Source organism: Rutidosis leptorrhynchoides, chromosome 4, assembly GCF_046630445.1.
Source record: "Rutidosis leptorrhynchoides isolate AG116_Rl617_1_P2 chromosome 4, CSIRO_AGI_Rlap_v1, whole genome shotgun sequence".
NCBI classification, from domain to species: Eukaryota; Viridiplantae; Streptophyta; class Magnoliopsida; order Asterales; family Asteraceae; genus Rutidosis; species Rutidosis leptorrhynchoides.
The window spans coordinates 523,600,088-523,609,816 of NC_092336.1; positions in this window are offsets into that span (position 1 = coordinate 523,600,088).

The window sequence follows — 9,729 nt, forward strand, 5'->3', positions numbered from 1 at the left end:
TAGACCCCGGGGAGTTAAAACCCACGCATATGGCTATTCAGCTAGCTGACCGCTCTATTAAATTCCCTCGTCGAATTATAGAGAATATGCTAGTTAAGACTGGGTCGTTGGTTTTTCCGGCCGATTTTGTGGTTTTGGATATGGAAGTGGATGAAAGGATTCCACTTATTTTAGGTCGGCCATTTTTGAATACTGCTAGGTGTATCATCGATGTTTATGGCCAAAAGTTGACCCTTAGGATAGATGACATGAGTGCAACATTCTCAATCGACCATGCTTTAAAATACCCCGCGAACACTGATGATACATGTTATTTTCTTAACACTGTGGATGTCCAGTCTGAGTTTTTGCAGGAATTCCCAGAGTTACAGGGTTCAGGAGAATGCTCATTGGTTGAAATTGATTAGGAGTTGCAGGTTGAGGAGGTGGATATTTTGACCGCCTTGATGGAAAACGGCTATGAGCCGAATGAGGAGGAGTTCAAGGAACTCGATCGTGATGCTGATTACCAGAGTAAGTCTTCAATTGAAGAACCTCCCGAGTTAGAATTGAAGCCACTTCCAGATCATTTGGAATACGCTTATTTGCAGGAGGAATCTAAGCTCCCGGTAATTATTTCTTCTTCTCTTACTGCAGGTCAGAAAACTGAGCTTGTAACCATGCTAAAGGCCCATAAACCGACCATTGAGTGGAAAATTCACGACATCAAGGGTATTAGTCCCTCCTATTGCACCCACAAAATTCTAATGCAGGATAACTCCAAACATGTGGTGCAACGTCAAAGGAGGTTGAACCCTCACATGCAAGATGTCGTGAAGAAAGAGATCGTGAAGCTCCTCGATACAGGTCAGATTTACCCAATTTCTGACAGTCCGTTGATTAGCCCGGTACACTGTGTACCCAAGAAAGGTGGTATGACTGTTACCATGATAATGCTAAAAACGAACATATATTTCATAGCATTGTCCCTCAAGGAAGACAAGCTATTAGTTGCAATTGTTCTATTTACAAGTGATATTCGTTTAAATAATAAAAGGGGAAGACAAAAGACAGATTCGATGAATTGAAGACGCAAACGACCAAAAAGCTCAAAAGTACAAAGTACAATCAAAATGGTTCAAATTATTGATGAGAAACGTCTCAAAATTACAAGAGTACAAGACGCGAAACGCAAAGTACAAGATATTAAATTGTACGCAAGGACGTTCGAAAAACCGGAACCGGGACCAAAGTCAACTCTCAACGCTCAACGCAACGGACTAAAAATTATAAGTCAACTATGCACATAAATATAATATAATATTTAAATAATTCTTAAAATTATTTATATATTATATTTATTTATTAAACCGTCGGCAAACAAGAAAACAAAGGAGGATGAGCTGATACCTACCTCCATGCAATCGCATGGCCTGTAGGCTTATTTTCAATGCGATCGCATGGCCCTGAAATCCAGGCCACATGCTATAAATTCGCGTGTTTTGGCTCAGTTTATATCATATATCCATCCATCTCTCTATCTCACTCACGTATATATATATATATATATATATATATATATATATATATATATATATATATATATTATAATTTTAATTTTAATTTTAAATTATAATAATAAGGGTATGTTAGCGAATGTTGTAAGAGTATAAGTCGAAATTCTGTCCGTGTAACGCTACGCTATTTTTAATCACTGTAAGTTATGGTTAATGTTATTTTTAATTTAATGTCTCGTAGCTAAGTTATTATTATGCTTATTTAATGCCGAAGTAATCGTGATGTTGGGCTAAATATTAAAATTGGGTAATTGGGCTTTTTACCATAATTGGGGTTTGGAAAAAAGAACGACACTTGTGGAAATTAGACTATCGGCTATTAATGGGCTTTATATTAACTAAATGACACCTCGTTAATTTAATATATAGACTTATAATTTGACGTATTTATATATAACCACATACGCTTGACTGGGTACGGTGGGCGGGATATCTATAAATACCAATAATTATTCATTTTACCGGACACGGAACTGGATTAATAGTTAATAGACTTGTTGAAATAGGGATGGATTACATTCAAGGGTAATTGGTGTAATTGTTAACAAAGTAGTAAAACCTTGGTCTACACGCAGTCGATAACCTGGAGTATTCATTAAACAAAGTATTAAGACCTTGTTACAATTCGAATCTCCAATTAGTTGGAATATTTGACTTCGGGAATAAGAATAATTTGACGAAGACTTTCGCACTTTATGATTATGACTGATGGACTATTATGGACAAATCCGTATGGACATATCGAATAATTCAGGACAAAGGACAATTAACCCATGGTAATAAAACTAAAATCAACACGTCAAACATCATGATTACGGAAGTTTAAATAAGCATAATTTATATATTTCATATTTAATTGCACTTTTAATTATCGCACTTTTATTTATTGTTATTTTATTTAATTGCATTTTTAATTATCGTACTCTTTAATTATCGCAATTTTATCATATTTTTATTTATCGCAATTTCATTATCGTTATTTACTTTACGCTTAAAATTAAGTTATATTTATTTTTAATATTTTACATTAGGTTTTAACTGCGACTAAAGTTTTAAAATTGACAAACCGGTCATTAAACGGTAAAAACTCCCTTTTATAATAATAATACTACTTATATATATTTTTGTATTTTTACAATCATAAGTTAAAAATATAGCGTTAAACTTGGCTAAGTCTCCCTGTGGAACGAACCGAACTTACTAAAAACTACACTACTGTACGATTAGGTACACTGCCTATAAGTGTTGTAGGAAGGTTTAGGTATATCCACTCTATAAATAAATAAATCACTTGTGTAAAATTGTATCGTATTTAATAGTATTTCCTTGTAAAAATTAATACTATTTCATATACCCCTCGCATAACATCAAGTATTTTTGGCGCCGCTGCCGGGGAAATTCTTGCTTAAACGTCGGAAGCGCAACGCTATAAAAAAAAGATTTTTATTAATTTTTAGTTTACTTTTATAAAAATACGCTTTTTTAAAAATACATTTTAAATATACGAAAATATAAAAAGAAAAAAAAATATAAGTATTTTTAAGAGTTTGTTAAATATATATACATAATTATAAAGTTTCTTTATTTTTATTTTGTAAAAATATAAGTTTTATTTACTTAATATAAATATTTTATATAAATATTAAAACAGAAAAAAATAAAAAATAAAATAAATAAGTATACGGGCCCGAACTGTAGCAGCCCAACCCACCTGGCCAGAAATCCTTATCCATGCGACCGCATGGATTTTTAACGTGAGGACCATGCAATCGCATGGCCCTGTCTGACACGCCACAGTTTGACCTAATCCAGCATTAATTACGGAGTATATTATTATTATTATTATTATTTAATTAAACCCTAATTAGGTTTTTATTTATTTATTATTTAGTTTAGTTTTATTAATTAATTTGTATTTTTAGTTTATTTAGTTTTATTAAATATATAAAATTAATAGTTTTATAAAATAAATAATATAAAAATAATATTTTTATAAAATTGTACTTTTTACAACTTTAAGTTTTATTTTTATATTTTGTATCTTTTTATTTGTTTTAGCGTAATATTTGTATTTTTCGCTCATATTTAGTTTTAGGTTATAGTTTTTGCCATTGTTATTTTTATTTCTAGATTTTTAGGCTTTGCCGTAAAATCCCTTAAGTGCTTTTTCTTTAGACTAAGATTTAGGTACTTTAGAATTTTGCGACGCCGTTTTTAATATCTTAGTACCTTTTTAAGTTATTTCCGTTTTGGGATATAGTATTTCTCTAAGCTTTAATATTTTTAGACGTAACTTTTAATTCTTAGTTTTTAGTTCATTTTTAAGTTTCGACGCGCTACTTTTTTTTTAATTTTTGACCTTTTATTTTTCGACATTTTTTGACGCGTAATTTTTTTCTTTCTTATTTCTCGACGCTCTAGTTTATAGGACATAGAATTTTTTTTCTATTTCTTCTCTAAAATTTCAAAACGAAAAATTATTTTAAGTGGTTAAATTTATAGACATCCATTTTCTGGTTCGTAGTAATAGTTGGATTTGTACGTGAACTGGGTTATTGGAGCCAAACAGTACTCAATTATATTGAGACCAAACGAATCCTGCCCCTCTGCTGCATCTTTTGGCTATTCGAAACGTGGGCAAAATCAGAAAAGTCTATTAATTTGATAACTTATATAATTTTTCTTATTTTTATAACTAATAGGATATTCAGTGAATGCACCGAGCAAAACGTTCAACACCTTTTGTACGTTCACCACCTGTAACTCGATCAAGACATCTAGAAAATATTGTCGCCGTTGATTTTTCTTTAGAATCGTCATCCAGTCGAACAAGTACTCCAATTCAAATTTCCGATAATCCATTTTTTGAACCAGACCACACAATTGAGAATCCGGAGGATATTCAAGGACAATTCAGAGATCCTGAATCATTAATCTTTCCTCCGGAACCACCAATCATTCAAATAGAGATTGTTGAGGAACCTACCATTAAATCAGAATACTCTAGTGATTCAGATTTAACAAATTCAATTATGGAGAATCTGGAACCTTTAAGTATGGAAGATCGAATGCGAGCTAAACGCACTGGCTAAGGTCACGCAATTACTCAACCAGACATTAATGCGCCAGATTATGAAATCAAAGGACAAATTCTACACATGGTAACTAATCAATGCCAATTTAGTGGTGCGCCGAAGGAAGATCCAAACTAACATCTTCGTACCTTTAATAGGATCTGTACACTATTTATAATCCGAGAAGTGGAGGATGAACATATATATCTCATGTTATTTCCCTGGACTTTAAAGGGAGAAGCCAAAGATTGGTTAGAATAGTTACCTGAAGGGGCGATTGATACATGGGACGTTTTAGTTGAAAAATTTCTTAAACAATTCTTTCTGGCATCTAAAGCCGTAAGACTTCAAGGAGAAATTGTTACGTTCACACAAAAGCCAAATGAAACTCTATATGAGGCGTGGACAAGATTTGGAAAGTTATTGAGGGGATGTCCGCAACATGGTTTAGACACCTGTCAAATAGTACAAATATTCTACCAAGGATGCGACATCACTACACGCAAAGACATCGATATAACAGCTGGTGGTTCTATTATGAAGAAAACAGCAACTGACGCTTACAAAATTATTGATAACACTGCTTCCCACTCACATGAGTGGCACCAAGAAAAAGATATCGTTAGATCATCTAAAGCAGCTAGAGCCGATTCTAGCCATGACTTAGATTCCATTTCCGCAAAGATAGATGTTGTTGAGAGACGAATGGAAAAGATGACTAAAGATATTCACTCAATACGAATTAGTTGTGAGCAGTGTGGAGAACCACATTTGACAAAAGATTGTCTCAGTATTGAACTAACAATGGAACAAAGAGAGAATGTTTCATACATAAACCAAAGGCCTGGAAATAATTATCAGAATAATTATCAACCGCCAAGACCAATTTACAATCAAAACCAGAATTATAACTGAAATGTTCCATACAACAACCAACAAGGTCCTAGCAATCAACAAGTATCCAATAATACTTACAATCAGCAAAGACCTATTTTTCAAAACAAACCACCACAAACCGATGATAAAAAGCCAAATTTAGAAGATATGATGTCAAAGCTAGTTAAATCTCAAACTCAGTTTTTCACATCTGATGTTATGCGAGGTGTATATAAAATAGTTATTAATTTTAGCAGAAAACACTATTAAATACGATACAATTTTACACAAGATATTTATTTATTTATAGAATGGATATACTTAAACCTTGCTACAACACTTATAGGCAGTGTACCTAATCGTACAGTAGTGTAGTTTTTAGTAAGTCCGGTTCGTTCCACAGGGAAATCTTTAAACAAAGCTCAACGCTATATTAGTTTACTTTTATTAAAAATACAAATATATATATAAGTAATATTATTATTATAAAGGGGGGTTTTTACCGTTTAATGACCGGTTTGTCGATTTTAAGACTTTAGTCGCAGTTAAAACCTAATGTAAAATATAAAATAAATACAAGACTTAAATTAAAGCGTAAAGTAAATAACGATAATGAAATTGCGAATAATAAAAGTGCGATAAAATAAAATTGCGATAATTAAAAAGTACGATAATTAAAAGTGCGATTAAATAACAATAAATAAAAGTGCGATAATTAGAAGTGCAATTAAAGGAAATTAAATATGAAATAAAAGAATTATGCTTATTTAAACTTCCGTAATCATGATGTTTGACGTGTTGATTTTAGTTTTATGCCCATGGGTTAATTGTCCTTTGTCCTGGATTATTTAATATGTCCGTCTGGTTTTTGTCCATAACAGTCCATCAGTCATAAATATAAAGTGCGAGTGTCCTCATCAAATTATTCTTATACCCGAAGTTAAATATTCCAACTAATTGGGGATTCGAATTGTAACAAGGTTTTAATACTTTGTTTAATGAATACACCAGGTTATCGACTGCGTGTAAACCAAGGTTTTACTACTTTGTTAACAATTACACCAATTACCCTTGAATGTAATTTCACCCCTGTTTTAATTATTCTAGTGGCTATTAATCCATTCCCGTGTCCGGTTAAATGAACGATTATTCGTACATATAAATACCCCGCCCATCGTGTCCGATTGAGTGTATATGGTAATTTATAGGGACGCCCAATTGTAAATCTTTATATTAACATTAACAAACTATCATTTAGTTAAACAAATATAAAGCCCATTAATAGCCCATAGTCTAATTTCCACAAGTGTCGTTCTTTTATCCAAACCCCAATTATGGTACAAAGTCCAATTACCCAATTTTAGTAATTAGCCCAACATCATGATTACTTCGTTTTAAATAAGCATAATAATAATAACTTAGCTACGAGACATTAATATAAAAAGGTTGAACATAACTTATAATGATTAAAAATAGCGTAGCGTTACACGGACAGAATTTCGACTTACACCCTTACAACATTCGCTAACATACCCTTATTATTAGAATTATAATTAAAATTAAAATTAAAATATAAATTATATATATATATTTTACGTATATATGAGAGAAGAGAGAAATAGAATATGAAAAATGATCAGAATTCGGTTTGCTTTATAGCCAGAGTTGAAATTTGGGGCTCCGCGACTCACGGCAAAATGCTCTTCAAACTCCGCGAGTCGCGGAGAATGTATTTACAGCTCACACCCTTGGAGTTTCTCTGCCGACGGTTTTATAATATATATATATATATATATATAATATATATATAATTAATATAATTAATTATATATTATATTATATTTATATGCATAGTTAACTTGTAATTTTTAGTCCGTTGCGTCGAGCGTTAAGAGTTGACTCTGGTCCCGGTTCCGGATTTTCGAACGTCCTTGCGTACAATTTTATATTTTGTATTTTGCGTTTTGAATCTTGTACTCTTGTAATTTCGAGACGTTTCTTATCAATAATTGGAACCTCTTTGATTGTCTTTTGTACTTTTGAGCTTTTTGGTCGTTTGCGTCTTCAATTCGTCGAATCTGTCTTTTGTCTTCACCTTTTATTATTTAAACGAATATCACTTGTAAATAGAACAATTGCAACTAAAAGCTTGTCTTTCTTGAGGAATAATGCTATGAAATATATGTTCGTTTTTAGCATTATCAAATATTCCCACACTTGAGCGTTGCTTGTCCTCAAGCAATATTGTCTTGAAATACTAGAATCACTTCTTTATTCTTCACACTTTGTACATCAGTGATTTCTATACGGCGGTATAAACAATGGTAGTAACGATATGGTTTACAGTCCCACATGACTATAAAAATTTAGATCCATTAAGGAAATTGGATCTTTATGAAAACATTTGATCTTTTGAAAATTAAATCTAGTTTTTACCCTAGATAAGTTTTCCGGGATAACCCTTTACCGGTGTTTGCAAAATATTTTTGTGGGTTTGGTGGGTTTTAAATTTGAAAATTTTAGCTCAAAACTTGCGGTTTTGTGTCACCCACTTGCTAACCTTGTATTTGGAAAGCAACACGTCCAGTTTACTTGTCCCGTATATTACCTTTTGGCAAACTACCGTCCGGTTGTAAAGGAAAGCGTTGAACAAGCAACTGTTAAGGCAATGTCCCGTGACATGCTTTTAATTATGGTCTATAACGTGTCGGACGCAATTACTATCCTTGGTAGGAGCAATAGTAAAGCTCACCCTTATAATTTTTCGGTCTGGCACAAGGTCCTGTCTTTGACCACTATGCAACCACCGTTCTTACGGTTGACACCCGATTTAGTTCAGGTGACCTAATGAATTCTAGGTGAATTCCTAGGATTTTACGTTCAATGGTAATGAACGCATTGAAAATAGGGTTTTCAGAAAACAAATCGGTTTGTAATTTTTGATCAAAATATTTTCTCGTTTAAGCACGAGTTTAGATATCATCGAATTCCATGAGTTTGTAATTCTCAATCTTTAAGGTCAATCTCTAGGATTGAGTAATATCAGTCTTAAAAGCTGATTTTTAATCTTTAAGGAGATTATCCTTTCTGGGGATCTGATTCATTAGTCTTATCCAGCTAATTTGCATGGTGCCCCCCCCATTGTACGAGATAAATCCTTCTCATGGTTAGGATAAATCTGACCACTTGGCAACCCTGTTTAATGCTGAGGTCCGTGGATTTCCTGCTGATTTTAGTGATGACTTTTCTAGATTTTTCGTCAACCTACAGCTGGTCTGGACGACAACTTCATGACCTAAATCAAGAAGCGCGTGTCTTTTTCGGAAGACTTTACTTCCTTTTAATGATGGAATTGATTCATCGTGTAGATCCATCTCTTCTTTTCTTTCATCGGGTAAAACAGTTTAGTTTAGTCCAAAGCAAAAGTATTTTCAGTTATTTGTTACAGATATATGTGACATATGTTTAAAATAACTTGGTAAATTTTCCCACACTTGGCTTTTTATTTTTCTTTTTATCGTCCTCTATTCCATTTTAAATGAATTTTGACATTTTAGTTTGTTTCTTAATTTATGTTCTTTCTGAGATAACAATAATTTCGGTGTTAAAACCTAGTTTTATCGTTCATAAATATGTATAAACATGATTTGAATTCATTTAATTGAAAAATTTTACTAGAATTGGGTAGTCAGTATATAAGACTAGGGCTGTTCTTTTTTATCAGAGAGCACTAGATTCTAATACAACTACTGCTTTACTAGTATTTTTAATGGTAACCAAGTGTATAAAGTAAAAAAATTTTAAAATCCGAAAGAATTTAACCCCTTCCCACACTTAAGATCTTGCAATGCCCTCATTTGCAAGAAATCAGTAACAATTTAAATTATTGAGGGTGATTTGTGTGAAAATGATTAAATTTTACCAAAGTTTCCAAATATATTGGCGTTTGTTTGCTGAATGATAAATGGTGCACATCATTTGTTCATTCCGTCTTGTTGTTATTTCACATATATTTTGCATCTTGTCGTCAAAATTAGTTGCTTTTGCTGAACTTAATGTCAGTCTTTGAAAATGCGTTGTTTTACCCTGTTGTGTACATAAGATAAACTGCAAACATATATACATATTTTTGAAGTTTGGTATATTACCCCACATTCAAAAATTATTAAAATCTAAGAATAAAAGTTAGATAATTATAAAAATGATTACAATATTAACAAAAG